Raw genomic sequence first — 18,632 nt, 5'->3', positions numbered from 1 at the left:
TCCATTGCTCTCTTGTTGCCACTGGTCCTCCTCCTCCCTCTCTCCTCACCATTCTGTGCCTGAGAGAGAAACCACGTGACAGTTGCTTTTCTGGATCTGCTTTTCATTGTCTAATGCGGTTGACCTGATTGGTTTTTATTGTCAACCTGACACAGCCTAGAGTCACCCAGAAAGAGGGAATCTCAAGTGAAGCATTGCCTACATCAGGTTGTCCTGTTGGCATGTCTGTGGGGCATTGTCTTGATTATTAATTGATGTAATAGGGCCCAGCCCACTGTGGGCGGCATCATCCCTAGGCAGGTTGGCCTGGGCTATAAAAGAAATCTGGCTGAGCGTGGGTCTATGAGTGAGTAAAAAGGTAGCATTCCTCTGTGGTTTCTGCTTCAGTTCCTCCCCTGGCTTCTCTCAGGATGAACTGTGACCGCAAGGGTAAGCTGAAATAAACCCTTTCCTCCCCCATCTTGTTTCTTGTGAGTGTTTCATCATAGCAAAAGAAAGTAAACCAGAACAATGGTGATCTCCAGTTTCATTTATTTTCTAGAAAACAACATGATGGCTGAGTAAGGGATTGTAACGTTCTAGCCCAGAATTCTAACTATGGGATCAGGCCTCAGCTCTCGTCACACTGAATGGAAGCCAGGTCTGCTTTGAACGTTCTCTTCATGGAGTGGCTGGGGCTGTAGCTCAGTGGTAGAGTACTTGTATATCCCAGCCCAGGCCCTAGAGTCAATCTTAATATTGGAAAAATCAAACAAACAAGTGGCCAGCAAGATGGCTCAGTGAAGATGCCTGCCTTCCAACCTGACCACATGAGTTTGATCCTGCATCTCACATTGAAGAAGAAGAGAACAGACTTCCATAAATTATTTTGACCTCCAATCTTGCACCATGGTGCACACACACACACACACACACACACTAAATACATAAATAAATATTGTGTAAATAGATTTTTAAGAAGCAGAGAGAGATATACAGAGAAAGACAGAGAGAGATGAGTGGGAGAGAGAGATAGAGACAGAGAGGGAGGGAGAGGGAGAGGGAGAGGGAGAGGGAGAGGGAGAGGGAGAGGGAGAGGGAGAGGGAGAGGGAGAGGGAGAGGGAGAGGGAGAGCCCTGTGTGTGATGGTTCAAACTTTTAATCCTAACACTCGAGACACTGAGGCAGAAATATTGAGAGTTCAAGACCAGCTTGGGCTGCATAAGACTTTGTCTCTCTCTCTCTCTCTCTCTCTCACACACACACACACACACACACCATAAGAAAACAACAACAAAGCAGATACTAAGCAGGCGACAGTGGAAACAAGTCGGTGTGATGAGCCCTTGCTTATCAGCCAGGTTCTAGGTCACTCCTCAGCTGACCCTCAAGTAAGACTGCTGCTGCGTCTGAGCAGTGTGCTGGGAAGGAAGGCGTTCTCTGTGATCAGACCTGCACAAAACCAACAAAGATCCAGGTATTTTCCAGGGATGCTGTAAAGGGGTCATCAAGTTCTGGGAGTAGTAGGGGAGGTTGGGAGTGCCAAATGTGGTCAGGATGGTTTCCCTGTGTGAGGAGGGACTCTTTCCTGATCTAGTTTTGAAGGCTAGTGCTACACCTGAAAAAGCAGAAGCACACAGGGCTTCCCCAGTGAGGGGTGGCAGTGACTGGGGGAAGGATGAGGAGAACGATAACTCCTATGCGTCTCTTTCTTTCTCCTCAAATCATCCAAGTCTCTCTCTCTCTCTCTCTCTCTCTCTCACACACACACACACACACACACACACACACTTTACAGATGGGGATCTGGGACTTGGAGAGATTAGATCCTACAGCCTCATAACAATACGATTTGCCTTTTCTCAACCTCCATCATTGTGTTTGTTTTGGGAGGGGTTGAGGAGACAGGTCCTCATTCTGTTCCAAGCCCAGGCTGGCTTGGAACTCACAGCAATCCTCCAGTGGCAGCCTAACAAGTGCTGAGATTTCAGTCATGAGCCACAATCCCTCACTACAACTTTTTTATTTCTATTTAATCCTCAAAACCACCCAGGGAGGTAGGAGCTATGAGAGAAGAAAAAGAAAAGGAAAAAAAAAAAAGGAGGGGGTGGTGGTGGAAACTGAGGCTCCAGTTCTATAACTGCCCAAGGCTATGTAGTTAGCAGTTGGCAGTGCAGAGCTGGAAGTGTGGGGGGGGGGGGGGCGTGGTGTCTGAAAATTAGGAGCGGATAGAACACTGACCTGCAAGCTAAGCCACCTTCCTCAGCCTAGAAGTCTGAGGTGACTTTGTATGTCACTACCTGCCCAGGCACTCGGGTTCTTGAGCTGCGGAACCTGGAAGAGAGGTGGCAAGGGGCCGTCATCTTCGCTGACTTCATCCTTACCCCATTGTGAGCTCTGGGCTGCAAACCAGTTGGCTTCCTTGCTTTCTCTCCCTGCGGTGAGCCAGAGAGCTGGCAGGAGGGGGATGATCCGCCTCACTTCTCCCACCTCCTCTCCCTCCTCCTCTCTCTTCTCCTCCCTGGGCCCGGACACACCTACTCCAACTTTCTCAGCAGCCTCTGGGCTGGGGCAGTGCTAGGAGCCTTCCTTTTCGCTCCTCTGTCCCTCACTCTGGAGCCTTCAGCTAAACCCTGGGGACTGGGGCCCCAGCCCAGGACCGGCACCTTCCAGGCACCCTCCCCACTTGAGGGGCACAGGTAAGACCTAGGAAGGAACTGGGAGGTCGGGGCTGGGATTGTAAAATGAATTTGTTTTTACACCTGGTCTTTGAGCAAGCTGGCACAAGCTCCTGAGAGGTAGTGAAGGAACCAGGAGCTGGCAAGACAGACATAGAGGGGTGGACAGGGACTCCAGTCCTAGTCTCCCTAGGTGACAGTCATGTGGCCCGCCTGCACCTGGGCACTAGTCAACAGGAATCTGAAAGGATAAGGTTCCGGACTTGAGGAGGAAGAGAAGCTCACATTTGCACGAGGGGAAGGTTGGACTTTTGTCTTTTGCTTGGCTTCCAAGGCTGAGACTTTATTATAGGAAGATTTCCTATGTAGTTTTAGAAAGTAAACTGAAGCAAGGGGCTAGCCTCTTATGTGTCTGAGGGGCACAGAGACCCCGTAGCAGATAAAGCTACTTAATAAAGAGAATGGAAGACTTGGGAGGGCATCAAACAGTAGGGCTTCCCATGCCTCATCCTGTAGTCCTTTAAGGGTGCCCACCCAGACCCTTGGCTTGCCTGGCTGTGTGACAGGGGCATACGCTGTGACTAAATGTGACTATATGCCAGCAAAGGTAGTGGTTTGACAGGCTCTGGATGTAGAGCTGACTCAGAAGACTGCAGAGACCAACTCTGTTCTCATGCCTTGGGGGTAGCAGGAGCTGAGCCCAGAGAGCTCAAGTGGAATTCTAAGAAAGCCACTGGGGGCTCAGCTCAGCCCTCCGTAGGAGAAAGATGGTGTGTTCGCCCATGCTTGGGAAGCAGCAAGGCTGTGCCGAGGCTTGCCAGGAGCTCCCAAGGCCACCTCTGCCCAAGACAGGATTCAGAGCCAGTGTCTGGGCTCAGGGACGAGGAGGGAAGTGGAAAAAGAGACTCAAGACTTCTAGCGTTCTATCCTTGAGCCTCACTTTCAAGTGTGGAGCTGAGGTAGAGCCGACTCACATGCCCTTAGCCTGTGAGAACGATGATGACCACCACGCTGGCACGTGCTGAGCTCTTCTGTGCGCTGAGGTCTGTGCTGAGCGTGTGTGCATGGTCTTCTTAGTTTTCCTAGCAGAAGATGTGGCAGTGTGAAAAGAGACCAAGCACCCGTGACTCTCATGTTGTATGACCTGGGACAGGGTCATGTGTCTCTGGGTTGACATTTCTACCAATGGAGTCATGGTATTGGAGAGCCATTAAGATTCATTCATTTTACTTAAAAATTCTTTTACATTGTGTGTGTGTGTGTGTGTGTGTGTGTGTGTGTGTGTGTGTGTGTAAGAATGCAGGCATTTGCATGTCCACAGCATAGCTATAGAGGTCAGAGGACTACTTTCAGGAGCCGATTCTCTCCTCCAACCATGGGGATCCCAGGGACAGAACTCAGGTCATCAGGCTCAGCAGCAGGCACCTTTATCTACTGATATACCTTGCCCACCCTGTTGACGCATTCTCAGTTGGTTCTAGGAATATAGCTCAGTGGGTAGAGTGTTTACCTAGCATGCACAAGGTCTTGGGTTCTATCCCCAGCACCGTATAAACTGATAGAGCATCAGGGAGGTAGAAACAGGAATACCAGAAGTCCATGACCATTCATGGCTACATAGTGGGCTCAAGTCCAGACTGCATTACGTGAGACCCTCTAACAAAAATAAATAAAGGTTTTTTTGGTCAATATAGCCCCAAGATGTCATCAGACAGACAAGACAAGCAGAGGAATCTGTTGGCTGAGTGTCCCATGTTTCCGGAGGAAGCAGGTGTGAGGCTTCTCAGTAGGCTCTGCCTGGAGACCTTGCCAGAGTTCTCACAGGAGAACGCTGCATCTCCAATGCTGGCTCATCCAATAGATGGAATAAAGCAATGAGCCTGTTCTCCCTCTGCCTCAGTTTCTTCATCTGTGATATGAGGAAGGCTGAAGAACTAGAATAGATCAAATTGTCTAGGATCCCTGGGATTTCATGATTCTCAGCATCTAGTCCTCAGAGACCCAGGGAGTCATATGCAAGATACCTGTATTCTCCAGCCACTACCCAGCAGCTGGACCCACCTCCTCGCTCTTGGACACCTGTCCTTGGGAGTGAATCTGCTGTGCCCCCCTCCCTTCATCTTCTGCCTTGGTGATTTAACTCCCCTCAGCCCAGCAGGAGAAAGGAAACTTCCATGATAGGCTGAGATGTAGCCGCTACCACTGGCCAGACAGGGCTCTGTGGAAGAGACCATCAGCAGGTGCTGAGCCCCAGAGGAGAATCACGTGTGCTGGGGATGTGGGTGATGGGGACCTCCTGGTACCCCTTAGGTGGGCATGCCCTCTGGAAGCTTCGTGGTTCTTGGGTCACCAATACCCGCCAAGCTGGGGACAGGCCTTGGAGTTCTACTGCTCCATTCACGGCACTAATAATTCCATTTACAGTGGCAGTTTGGAGGTAGCTTTAATGAGATGGGTGTGAATCTAAACCCCAAGTGTTGTTAGTTGTGTGACTGGGGCTCCAAACTTTCTGGAAAAAAACAAAAAACAAAACAAACAAACAAACAAAAAACCCACAAAAACCCTCAGTCTCTATTTGAAAAGTATTGGCAGTCAATTTCCTTCCTGTGTGCACCTGGGTGTTTGTGGGGTGTGGATGCGCAGGGGTGCACATCCATGAGCAGGCCAGAGAACATCTTTGGATGTTGTCCATCTTGATTTTTGAGTCAGGGTTTCCCACTAGCCTGACACTCATGTCAATTAAGCTAGGCTGCCTGGCCAGTGAACCCCAGTGCTCTGCCGGTCTCCGCCCACTCAGTGCTGGGATTACAAGTGTACACTAAGCCCCCCTTTTTTGTTTGTTTTTAATATGGGTTCTGAGGATAGAAGTCATGTCCTCATATTTGCAAGGCAAGCACTTTACAGGCTGAGCCATGCGGCCAGTCCAACATCCTTCTTTGCTCGGAGAGTTTGATGTGGGATTCAACAAAGTCACAGCATGGGGACCACTGATGGCTCTTCTGTCCTCCACTTGGGTGCTGTCATCTCAGGGTACCTTGAATCGTTCCCATCCTACAACTGATCACAGCCAGGGCTGCATTGCTTGAGGCTATCGTTATCTCTCTTGCTTGAATGAATGTCAGTCACGGGACTGTGTTGCTCTCTGTAGAGCCTGGTGGGTTCTGTAGGGGATGTGTGTGAGCCATTAACTCAGGCGAGCGGAGACTGAGGCCTCTGTTCTGGTTGCCGGTGAGAGGGGCTATGAGTTCACGAAGCACAGTCAACTTCAGGACAGACTCAGCATAGGAGGCTGAGAATGACACCAAGGTCACACAGCGAGTGGGAAGGCCTGACCTGGACCCACATCTCTTGCTTTCTTCTGCCTCACACTGCCTCAGCCAGTCAGGGGGTGTTTCTAGGCAACCCATCCCTAGGGAAGGGTAAATTGATCTCAAGTCCACTAGGGTGTGCTGGATGGGCAGTGAAGCTGGTCACTAGGTTATAAGCTGCAGTCCAAGGGACAGAAACTTATCAGTTGGACACTTTTACACACACATGTGCATATGTACAAACACACAGCACATACATATACACATAGAGATATAGACAGACAGACAGATGGACACACACACACACACCACATCCCAGACACCTCTACAGTTCTTCCCTGTTCTATAGCTCTTTCCATTCAACCAGCAGATAAATGTCTAATCTGAAAGGTCCTCAAGGGTTCCATAGTTGCCTGTTGAAGAACTATTGGTCCTGTTTTATAGATTTTCAACATTTACCTAAACTTGGGGTCATTTTTTTAAATCTAACAGCAAGCTATTTGCAGTCATGGCATGTGAATGAGGAGAGGATGCAGGCTAGCTAAGTCCTAAGCAGTGCATGTCTCCAGGCTAAACCGTCATACACATCATAGTCACCCTTACTGTCTTCTCCTGGATCTTTCTGTCACCTTTATTTTCATTGTGGGGGACAGACTCAGAAAGGTCAACTCCATCATACAGCTTCTGTTGTCTAAGAGTCACTTCATAAAGTTGGGGAGGCCAGCTGGGACCCTGACTACAAATAAAGAAAATAGCTGATAGAGACAGGTCACACACAGATGGTTTAACACCTCAAGGTGGGCAATAAAACATAGGAAAACTCAGGCTGGGACAGAGACCAGATAGACCATTGTACGTACAGTGTACACCATAGCTCCAGATTGCACATAGTTGACAAGGCAAGGCAGAGGAGAGCACATCCCACAGAGACCAAGCAGCACATGCAGGGCCACAGCAGGCAGCCTTCAAGTATAGGCGCCTTCGCGCTTGTGGGGAGGACGGGGCAGCTGTTCTGGGAAAGTACAGTGAGCTGGACTATGAAGGGAGTGCAGATCAGTTCGTTTGCTTGCTTTCATGTGCTGAGACAGTGTCTCTCACTATCTCAGGCCATCTTGGAACTCACTATGTAGCCTAGACTGGCCTCAAACTTGCAGCAATCCCCTGTCTCAGTCTTCCAAGTGCTGGGATTATAAAAATGAGCCCTGAAATTAGTTTTGTTTGTTTGTTTGTTTGTTTGTTTGTTTGTTTTTGAAACAGGGTTTCTCTATGTAGCCCTGGCTGTCCTGGACTTGCCTTGTAGACCAGGCTGGCCTTGAATTCACAGAGATCCACCTGCCTCTGCCTCCAGAGTGCTGGGATTAAAGGCGTGTACCCAACACACTTGGCTAATTTTTTTTTCTTATTAAGACACTTTTAAAAATTGCTTTTGAGTCAGAGTCTCTCACCATGTAGCCCAGGCTGGCCTCCAACTCCTGACCCTCCCACTTCGGCTTCCCAACTGCTGGCATGACAGGTATGGGCCACCATGCCTGGAACATAGCCATTTTTACATATAGACAGTGGAGGATCATTCATATATACAAATGTACACAGTGTTAAGGGTCCTCGTCCTTTGCCTTTAATAACCACACCTCCTCCAAGCCTCTCCCAAGCTTCTGGCCCAGGTATTTTTTGAAGCAAGTCCACCTGGATCTCTCTGCAGATCTTAGCATTGCATATTTATTTATGTATTTATTTATCGTGTGTGTGTGTGTGTGTGTGTGTGTGTGTGGTCGAGGGAGTGCCGTGATGCACATGGTAATAAAAGGAACTTTCGGGAGTCAGTTGTCTCTCTCTAGGGATTGAATCTCTGTTGTCAGGCTTGGTGGCAAGTGCCTTTACCCACTGAGCCATCTTTCTGGGTCCCATGCCCACAGGTCTAAAAGCAGGGCTATGTGTGACTTGCCCTCTACAAGCACTGAGAGGCAATGAAGAAGCTCAGGTCCCAGTGTCTCACTAGGCACATCTGTCTGAGAATGAAGATGAAAACTAAAGGTTAAGATATCTTGTCCTGCATAGGCTAGTCCAGGTTCTTATATGCCGCCATTACTCACAGACTAACTCAAAACCTGTCTCTAAACCTATTGCCATCTGTAGTACAGAAGAACTCAGTTTGAGCATTTTGTAGCTTGAAGCTTGCAGAAGGCAGCAACTCCTTGCCTCGCTCAGCATCGTTCCTAGTCCTGAGGTCACAGTGGCCAGTTCAAGGCCACCAGTGTAGCCAGAGTGCAGCATCACTCTTCCCAGGCAGGTCGGGTAGAAGCTGCTGCAGCAAGCAGACCCATCAGCTTCCCTGGGCTCCTATGCCCACGGCCAGGCTGAGCAGGATGGCACACGCCGGTGTGGGATAACGTCAGCCTGTGAGAGTGTGTTGGCTTGCGTGAATTCACGTGCCTGGAATCAGAGCGCCTGTCTATCCCATCCTCCCTGGGTCCTCCCAAAACATTTGGGACCCAAGGGTCCTGAACTGTATTGCTCTGGGCCCTTGGGGGATCAGTCAGGGAAGCAGAGGGGGTGGTGCCGGGACGGTCTCCATGTGTGTGAGTTCTGCAGCCACTCCTGGCCTGATTGTCACTGTCCATCTCTACGGTCCAACTTTCGCCTCAACGGAGAGGCACACACTGCCACCACACTCACACGTTACAGCTAACAGAGCTACCGGCTCATGGTAATTGAATACCGTGTGTCAGCAGCTCTTAGTGAAGAGGAGCTCCTGAAGTCTTGGGAACTGATTCAACTCCCAGGATCTCAGACCCTTGGATTCAGACCAGAAACCAGGCCCTGCTGGACCCTCCTATCAAGCCTTGGCACAGAGCCTGGACAGTGTCTACTATAACTTTTAAAGTTCTCTTCGTAAACTTTCAAAAGGAGAGCACATGAAGCCCTTGCTGTAGCTGCTGAGGTTTTGTAAAGCAAAAGAAACCAGGACCCAACCAGAGCCCAAAGCAAATGTCCCGGGCCCCAGGAGCCCTCCTAAGGTCCCTTGTCATGCTAGCTCCCTCTTTGTAGTGCATGACCCATATCCAGCTGGCCACCTCAGGATGGCAACACCTCCCTTCTCTGGCTATGCACTCCAGTCAGAGCACTAATGATGCGGGAGGCCCATTATTGACGTTGCTAAACTAAACCTGACCTTTAAGCTGTTTTGCTGTGACCGTCCTGTTCTGTGGCCCTAGATCAGAGATGAACTTTTCAGATGTTTAGAAAAGCAGCCAATTCCATGTGTAAAGGAGTAAAATGTGGCAGGGGCTGAGAAAGTAGATTTTTCATGGGCTTGGAGGCTCCGGGCAGGGCACTATAGAGCATTGGTTTCCATAGTCCTGCCTTGCCGGGCACAGTTCCCATACAGCTTGGTTTTGAGCACTACCCCGTTTCTGGTTCCTGGTTCCTGGGGGTAGGAAGAGACCCCACTTGATCCAGAGCCAGTTAGACGGCTGCCATCATTTACATGGCTCCTTCCCTATCAAAGTCACCTCTGAACACTTACTAGGGCTTAAAAACCTTTCTAATGAAATATGATATTCATACAGAAAAGAGCATGAGTCATAACATTCAATTTAGTGAAAACTAACCAACTCCAAGATAAACATTAACATACCTTCCATCCAGACACCCCGCTTTGTGTGCCTTTCACCAACTGCTCCCACACCTTTGAAGGTAATTTTACCCTAATCTAACTCATATCTTCTATTTGCCTATTTTAACCTTTATATACTAGTTGTAGCACAATGTACACATGTACACATACACGCACACGCACACGCATGCACACACACACACACACACACACACACACACACACACACACACAGCTCCACATCATAAACAAGACCCATCTGCATGGTTCCAAGAACAATGATTCTTCTTCTTTGCTGCATAGTATTCTAATACACAACCATACCCCAGTAGACTTAAGCATTTGGCCCTGGTTCTTTGGGCTGTTTGATAGAGATAATGATGATGAAGAATCTCAGGTGAAGGTTTGTTTCTGTTTCTATTGGTCCATGAGCTGTGTGTTCATGCACAGAGGCTATCATTTTCAGGTTCAGTTCTATTTATTGCAAGAGGACCATGTTTCATGGGCTGGGACTCTCTGGAGGTGGACAGACTCTGTCTCAGGAAGGTAAACAATTGCCCCTGGGGCCCTAAAACAGATGGATGCAACAGGTACAGGTTCTGAATCCAGGTGAACTTCAGATATGTGAGGTTGGTTGCTTTCCCTCCTGGCCACTCTTCTGGGTGATCCATTTGGCAGTCTACCAAGGTCCTATGCTCCCACAAGAGCATCCAGAAGATACCCAATCATGCTTCTCAAAGGCTGTGGTCTCCAACACACCAAATCCCTTATCTGACCTCGAAGATCAAAGCCTTTCTATAAAATCTCTTCCTCACATTGTCCAACTGCACCAACGCCCTAAGGGGGATCTGGTCTCTCAAATGAGATACAGCCCCAATGGAAGACCCTAAGGGAAGAGCCATGTGTCTTGTTCAGTAGATCCTCAACTCCAGACACACCAAAATCATCCAGGAAACTTGTTAGACTCCTATTCCTGAGCCCCACCCCTGAGGATCTTGAGTCAATAGATCTGGGGTGGGGCTGGGATATTTATGTTTTAACCCCTGGTTACCACAGCAGCCTGCTTTGCAGAGCACAGGCTGCTCCACAGATCCATTGACTCCTATGTCTGCAGATGAGCAGAAGGGATATACATTTAGAGTAGACAAGGGAACTTAGGATGTACAGAGTCCTGAAATGGAGGGGTGTGGTTGGGGTCCAGCACCTTTGAGTCAACAGAGGATGCTCCAAAGACAACCCTCACTCACCAGGAGCCGCTGGCCCAGTATGCACTCTTTCCTCATTGCTAGAAGACTGTTCTCTACCTGCTGTGACCTGCCAGCCTGCCTGGTTCTGTCCTAAGCTGCCCTGCTCAGGGGAGGGAGAGGACAGATGGACAGAAGGCTGGGTAGGGCCAGGCTGGAGAGAAGGGAACTCAAGGAAGGATTGGACATGGAGCCTTGGCTGAGAATCTGCTGGTATGAGCGGTCCCATGGTATTAGGATTCCTGCTGTGGGGGGGGGGGAGGGACCACAGAACCTCTCCCTTCCTGGTGGCTCTTTCCAACCCATGGGCATGAACAGACAGGCCAGGCAACTGTTCGACACATAGGCAATGTGAGTTTTACTCCAGCTTGGCTGTGGGATCAGAAAGGTGGGTCACTTATGTGAGTCCCATCAATGTCTTTGTGTGTGTGTATGTGTGTGTGTGTGTGTGAGTTCAAGGACAACTTGCAGAAATCAGTTTTCCTTCCACTGTGTGGATTCTTGGGATCAAACTCAGGTTGCCAGGCTTGGCAGTGTGCACCTTTGCCTGCTGAGCCATCTCGCTGGCCCTCAGCAGTCTTTTCCAGGACAAAGCTAAACTCGGGGTTGCTGGAGATGAAGGTACTATGTGCTCACCACCGTTTTAGCTTACAGTAAATGTTCGTTGTCACCTGCCTCTGAGATCTGCATGTCTCCACCCTCCGCTGAACCTCAGTGCATCACTAATGATAGTTTAAGGGAGCGTTGGCTCAGAGAGGTAGGAGAATAGGTAGTTCATCCTATCTCAGATGGTTGCTAGGCTCTACAGAATGAGGGACTCTGCCCTGGGATCACTCAGTCCCTCTGGTGACAACCATGCCATTGGGGTCGTAAGGTTCCAGGCATGGCTTTGTGCTGTCCACATCCCATCCTACTTTGGTCCCCTAATTGCCTGATGCTTATTTCCTGGTTGATGTATAAAAAGACCAAGGCTCAGTCAGGTCCCCTCGTTGGCTGAAAGTCACCAACAGGCCATGGGCCAAGGCAGGACTCGTCTGTACATGACCACCGTGGTATACTTCCTTGCCCTACCTGGCATATCTTCCTGTGCTAAAGTTGGAGGTAGAACCTGGCAGGGAGTGGCCACATCACCGAAGTGCTTGTGGGCAAGGAGCAAGGACAAGACACAGCATCCATTCCCTGTGTCTGGGTGGGGGTGGGGGCTGGGGGTGGGAAAGTCAAGCAGGAAGCTCTAGATACAGTACAGAGGGCAAGGGCTGTGTATGCTCTTTTACAAATGGAAATGTAGCAGAGAGGGCACCCTGAATATCTCTGGAGAACACACAGGGTCTGGAGGACCATCATCAGAAGGCATCTAAGTGGTCAGACTAGATCTCTGTCTCCCCTCCCTTCTCTTCTCCCCTCCTGTCCTCTTCCCCTTCCTCCCTTCCTTCTTTCCCTGGTCCTCCTTTCCTTTTCTTCCTCTTTCCTCTCCCCTTCTTCTCTCTCCCTTCTCCTCCCTCCCTCTGTCTCTTTCCTTTTTTTCCTTGAAGATAGAATTCAGGGCTGTGCACCTGCTTGGCAGAGAGCTGAGACCCCAGCCCATGTGTAGCATTTCCTCTCCATGCCCTTTCTTTTCTGTCCCTTCTGAAACCCTGGAAGAGTTCATATCTTTCAGGCTGCTTCTTCACATTTGAAACAAATCACTGCAAAGAGAGGAGTGTTACGGGCCTGCAGGTGTGTGTGTGTGTGTGTGTGTGTGTGTGTGTATGCGCACGCACGTGCAAGTGCACACACATGCGCAAGTGCACCCGCACACATATATGTGTGTCTCTGGGACTGCTCCCACAAAGAGCTCCTGGGCACACTGGTGACCAGTGATGTGTGGAGAATTCCCGAATTCCACAAATTTCTGAGCATGTACTGTGATAGGACTGACTTCAACTTGTCAGCTACTTCAGCATCTTGCCTGGCATCTTGCCAAATGCTTTTCACACTAAGTCCTTCAGGCCCCCCAGTCCCAGGGGTGGGGTGGGATAAATAGGAGCACTGAGGCTTGGGCTGGCAAAGCTTGGGAATCACAGATGCTGAAGAAGGCAAAAATACTTTCCAGTATCTTTAACATAGTCTTCACAGCAGTTTACAAGAGTAAAAGACAGGATTCAGACAGCGATTACTAAATCACTCATATGCACGATGTACATTTGGGTCATTAGCCCCAAGCTGCAGAAGTTACCAGAGGATTCAGTTTGTTTCTTGTATGAGTGTGTGTTGAGATTTTATGTGTGTGTGCACTCTGAGTTCACATGTGTTTGAGTACATATGTATGTCTCTGTGTGTGCACACAGAGGCCAGAAGTAGATGCTGTTTCTCTCGGCCTTATATATTGAGGCAGAGTCTCTCACTTGAACCCAGAGCTTGCTAATCCAGGGAGGTTAATAGTAAGCTTGCTTCAAGGATCCCATATTAACCTCTCAAGCACCCAACTACAGGCGGGTGGTCACGCCCACCTGACATTTATGTGAGTTTAGGGATCGAAACTCAGGGCCTCACACTTACAAGGCAAGCATTTAGCAGGCTGAACCATCTCCCCTGTCCTCATCCTGAACACACACACACACACACACACACACACACACACACACACACACACACACACACAAACACACACACAGTGTTTTCTACTTTAAAATATAATTCTGTGGCTGTGGGGTCAAACACAGGGCTTTCGGCACACCAGGCAAGCACTTGGGCACTGAGATGTGCCTTTAGTCCTTTTTTTTTTTAAATCAATAAAACTAAATGAAGTTATTTAACACACAACATGTTTTTGCAGTAAGGACATGTAAAATCTACTCCTAGTAATTTTCAGGTACATGATTTGTGTGTGAGTTGGGGAGGGAACACTGGGGAGTGAGCCTAAACCCTCGTGCGTACTCAGCAAACGCATCACCACTGAGATACATACACTTCGGCTCACTTTTTACTTTTTATTTTGAGGCAGTCTGACTACATTGCCCAGGCTGCCCTTGAACTCTCTCTGTACTCCAGGCAGGCCTGGAACTTGTGATCTTCCTGCCTCTGCCTCCTTAATAGCTGGGACTACAGATGTGCATCACAGAGACCAGCTATTGTTCCTCATTAAGAGTCACCTATTGCACCGTGGATCTCCTGAACTCCTAACTGAAATTCGGTGTCTTTTGACCAGCACTTCCTGCCTCCCACCGTTAACCGGTATTCCACTCTTGGAGTTTGTTAGTTCAACCTTAGAGTTTCCCTGAGAGTGAAAGGGAACAGCACAGGCTTTCCGCGTGCGTCTGCTCTGCTTCACTCGTGATGCCCTACAGCTTCATCTGCCTTGTTAGGAATGATGGGGTTTCCTTCTCTCTTCAAAATCTTGCTTTTGAATTTGATCTTCTTTTGAGAATTTCATAAATATATTTATGTCATTTATAAAGTAATGTATTTATATCATTTCTACCCTCCCTCTCCCTCTCTGACTGCTTCTGTGTTCCCCCTATTTTCTCTCTCAGATTCATAACCTCCTTTCTAATTACACACACACACACACACACACACACACACACCCTATTGAATCCATCTCATATTGCTTATACATACACACCTTTAAGACTGACCCTGGGGATCGGATAACTAGTCAAAAAGGATGAACTGGAGAAAACGAATTCTCCCTCCCTCATTAGCCATTGCTTGCCTGTAGCTCTTCATCTAGAATTGGGGCCTTGTGAAATTTCCTCGCATCTATGTTGGCGTGTCAACTGCTGTCACATCTTCTGTGAGACAGTATTCTGGACATCACAGGAAGGCTGCAACCATGCAATCTCAACAATACATTTGCATAAAATTTTCTTTTTATCTTATCTATTTATTTTTTTAATGTTAGCTCCGTTTTTATTTATTTATTTTGTGTATCTATGCATGCCCTAGGAAGCATGTGGCAGTCAGTTCTCTCTTTCCACCACATGGATCCGGGGTAAGAACATAGACCATTAGGCTTGGAGATAAACACATTTCCTGCTGAGCCATCTTACCAGCTCCCCCACACCCCCTTTAAAGTCCAAGTAGTATTCCATACAGACTACATTGTCTTTATCCATTCATCAGATGATGGACACGTGGGTTGTTTCCATTGGGTAGCACGAATGTGCTGCGGCGTGGGTGGGCAGACTGATTCCATTTCCTTTGGATGCTCGCCCAGAGGTGGGATTGCTGGACCATATGGTAGTTCTATTTGTAGTTCTTTGAGGAACCTCCCTGCTGTTTTCCATCACGGCTGTTTACATCACCAACAGCACGCACTGGGCTTCTCCCTCCACACCCTCACCAGCACTTGTTGTCTTTAGTCTTTTTGATGACAGCCATTCTAACAGACAGAGAAAGACTGGCCTAGTGATTAACTTACCCAAGGCCACCCAGGTCGGAATCTGAGGTCTATGTGTCTGAGAGACTCAACAGTTTTGCAAGGGATTCTGCTGAATCAAAGAGGCAGAGGCCTGTTCAGCAGGTCTGCTGGTCTCTGCATTGTACTCTGTTCTTTCATGTTCTTGCCTGCCTATCTTTCTTCCATCCATCCTTCTTTCCCTGTCTTCCTTCCTTCCTTCCTTCCTTCCTTCCTTCCTTCCTTCTTCCTCCCTCCCTCCCTCCCTCCCTTCCTTTCTTCCTTTCTTTTGTCCATCCTTCCTTCCTGCCTTCCATCCATCCTTCTTTCCCTGTCTGCCTGACTTTCTTCCTGCCTTTCTTCTTTCCTGCCTGCCTGCCTGCCTGCCTGCCTGCCTCCCTCCCTCCCTACTCCCTCCCTCCCTTCCTCCCTTCCTTCTTTTCTTATGCTCCTCTCTCTGTTTTGTTTTGAGACAGACGGGGTCTGATGTAGCTCAGGCTTGCTTTGAGCTTACTTCTATGTAGCCCAAATGAGCTTAAACTCTTGACCCTCCAGCTTTCTTCCAAGTGCTGGGGTGCCACTGTGCTGTGCAATGGATCCCCTAACTGAATTTTGTGTATACCATCACTCCTGGCCTCTGTGATCTTTCTAACAAAGCTCTCAATGAATGCTGCTAATCCCAACACTGAGAAGTCAGAGGCAGGCAGATCTCTGGGAGTTCAAGGCCAGCTATGGTTACATAGGGAGACCTCCTTCAGGAAAAAAGTTCTCCCACTCCTACAGAGCTGGTCTATCTCATAGTTCCCATGAAATTATGAGATAGACCTCAAGGCATCCTGGGCCCTCCAGTCATTACGTGACCAGATGCTCCACAGTTGAAGATGCAAATGAATCTTTGAGTCTAAATTCTGACCCCAGGGGAGGGGCTCTGTCCATCGACAGTTGGCTAGTACATACCAGACAGGGCTGGCTCTTTCTGGTCTGACCTCAAAAATCACTTGTCAGTGAAGCTCCCCAAGAACCTGGAGGGGCCGGGTGGTCAGAGGGACCTGGAGCGGTGGCATGTTTGTTAGCCATAGGTGGGTGTGGGTGGGCCTCCAGAGCCCTTCCCCTGTCTCTGCAGAGCATCTTGGAGAGGTTTCTTCCTGGCTCAGGCAGTTTTAGCTCACACACATCACTCAAGAGGCGGTGGTCTCCGTTCGTCTCCTGGGTGTCCAGCTACTACAAGGAAAGTGGGTGGTCCTCCCAGGCTTGGCTTTCTCCCACCCAAGTCCTACCCAGATCTGACCCTGCTTAACTTTCACTATCACATGAAATTGGGCTTATTTATAGTGGCTGCAGCTGGGCTCTGCCCTTTGCTTAGGTTGGAGAGAGACATGGGAAAATAATTTGCTTCTTGTCCACATGTAAACTGGCACTGAGGAGGGGCATCAGTAAGCACCCACTAGAAGCATTTACCACTCAGCATCAGTCAGCTGGTGCCACACAAGAGCCCTAGGTCATGTCTTCCAGTCTTGGAAAGAGGAGCTGAAATCCAGGTTTGGGGGAAAGTTTCCTAGAGTTGTTATGTGAATAACTCACCATAAAAATCCCCAAGCAGTGGATTAAACACACACACACACACACACACACACACACACACACACACACCCCAAATAGCAGGATGATCTGTTACAGGCCACAAACGTAACTGGATCCCACCAGTTTGGCTTCATGGAGCACCCTTGAAGGTTGTTTATTTAATTTAATTAATTAATTTTGTTTTTTTGAGACAGGGTTTCTCTGTGTAGCCCTGGTTATCCTGGAACTCCCTCAGTGGACCAGGCTGGCCTCAAACTCACAGAGATCCTGTTTCTGCCTCCCAAGTGTTAGAACTAAAGGCATACCCTACCACCACCCAAGTGAAATTGTTTATTTTAACCAGTGTGTGTGTGTGTGTGTGTGTATGTGTGTGTGTGTGTGTGTGTGTGTGTATGTGTGTGTGTGTGTGTGTGTGTGTGTGTCGTCTATGTGTGTCTGTGTGTGTGAATGTATTACATGTGTGCGCACATGTTCACATGGAAGCCAGAGGTGAACTCAGATGTCATTTCTGAGGACATAATCTACATAATTATAAACATGGTCTCTTATTGGCCAGAAGCTCACTATTTAGACCAGGCTGACTGGTTAGAGAGTCTCAGATCCCCCTGCCTCTGGAATTCAAGGTGTGCTCCACCACAGCCAGATTTTTAATGCGAGTTCTCGAGATTGAATTCAAGTCCTCATGATTAGATAGCAAGCACTTTACTGCCTGAGCCATCTCCTCAGGCTCTGCACAGAGCTAAGACACTGGTCCACCACCATGGACACTCTTCTCTATGTAACTGTCCCTCAGATCCTACAGTGCCATCTTCCTCTCTGCAAGTCTCTTTGGACTCAGGGCTTTTGGCCACCTCTCTGCTCACACAGACATCCTCACTCCTTCTTCCCTCCATTGCCCCACCCACCCCTTTGCTCCTGCCTCAGGGCTTTTCATTGCCTGTATCTTTGGCCAGAAACTCTCTTCCTTAAGATAACTACATGGCTATCTTCCTCACTCTGACAGCATCCTGCTCTTAGATCACCTGTCCTTCCAAAGTCCCTTCCTAGGACAACCCTTCTTCCCCATCCTACATGGTTTTCCTGTATCTCAGCTTCATGGAAGGACACAGTGCATATAATCTCTCTGCGCCTTTCCCACAAGAATGCATTTCCCTCCACAAGAATGTAGTCCCCCACGAGCAAAAAGAAGTTCAGCTTCTCTTATCCTTTGTTCTAGAACTCCAGGTAGAAGGTTCCACTTCATGAGCTCTAAATGAACCAGTCATTGAATCTGGCAGAGGAGACCCTGCACAGAAACCACAATCAAGCCCCCCCCCCCCCCCATATATCATCTTTCTTCTTCCAAACACAGATGCCTGGAAGGGCTTAGCATCCTTCATATGCCCCGCCCACATAATTGCATTCCAACCCTTGAGGACCCCAGGTATAAAGCCTTTGGGGGACCCTTCCTCTGAGAAACATTTAAAACAACCATACAGTTACAAACGAACAGTTATATTTTAGCACAGCATTGGAACGAGGATGGGCATTTTATCGTCTATGCTAGCACTGTCTTTGGGGCTGGGAACGGGACCCAGATGGCAGAGTGCTTGCCTAGGATCTAGGAAGCCTTGGTTCAACCTGCATCATCATTTAACCAGGGGTGGGGGTGTGTCTCTGTACTCCTGGCAGTCAGGAGACGGAGGCAGGAGGATAAGAAGTTGAAAGCTATTCTCAGCTATATAGTGAATTTAAAACCAGCCTGGAATACATGAGACTCTGTCTCAAAATAAATAAACAACCCCCTCCCCCCCAAACAAAACAAAAACCCATTGTCTTCAATCTAAATTTTGAGCGGCCCCACCCCAA

The 18,632-nt window shown here is 48.7% G+C and overlaps 1 protein-coding gene across 4 annotated transcripts in view; it reads left to right on the top strand.

The window, feature by feature from the left end:
* Positions 1 to 1,633: 1,633 nt before the first annotated feature.
* Fat2 (FAT atypical cadherin 2) overlaps positions 1,634 to 18,632 on the top strand; it is an 86,897-nt gene continuing 69,898 nt past the window's right edge. For 2 of the 4 annotated variants that reach the window (XM_006533322.4, XM_011249019.3), the window contains exon 1: positions 1,634 to 2,678. The gene's annotated coding sequence lies outside the window, so the exon portion shown is untranslated. Of the gene's footprint in view, positions 2,679 to 2,701; positions 11,039 to 18,632 lie in introns of those variants that run through there. The other 2 variants (XM_030246003.1, XM_006533323.4) reach the window with 2 other exon arrangements.

This window comes from Mus musculus, chromosome 11 (assembly GCF_000001635.26).
Source record: "Mus musculus strain C57BL/6J chromosome 11, GRCm38.p6 C57BL/6J".
NCBI classification, from domain to species: Eukaryota; Metazoa; Chordata; class Mammalia; order Rodentia; family Muridae; genus Mus; species Mus musculus.
The sequence above is the reverse complement of the archived record's forward strand: the minus strand, read 5'-3'. Positions and strand labels throughout refer to the sequence as shown.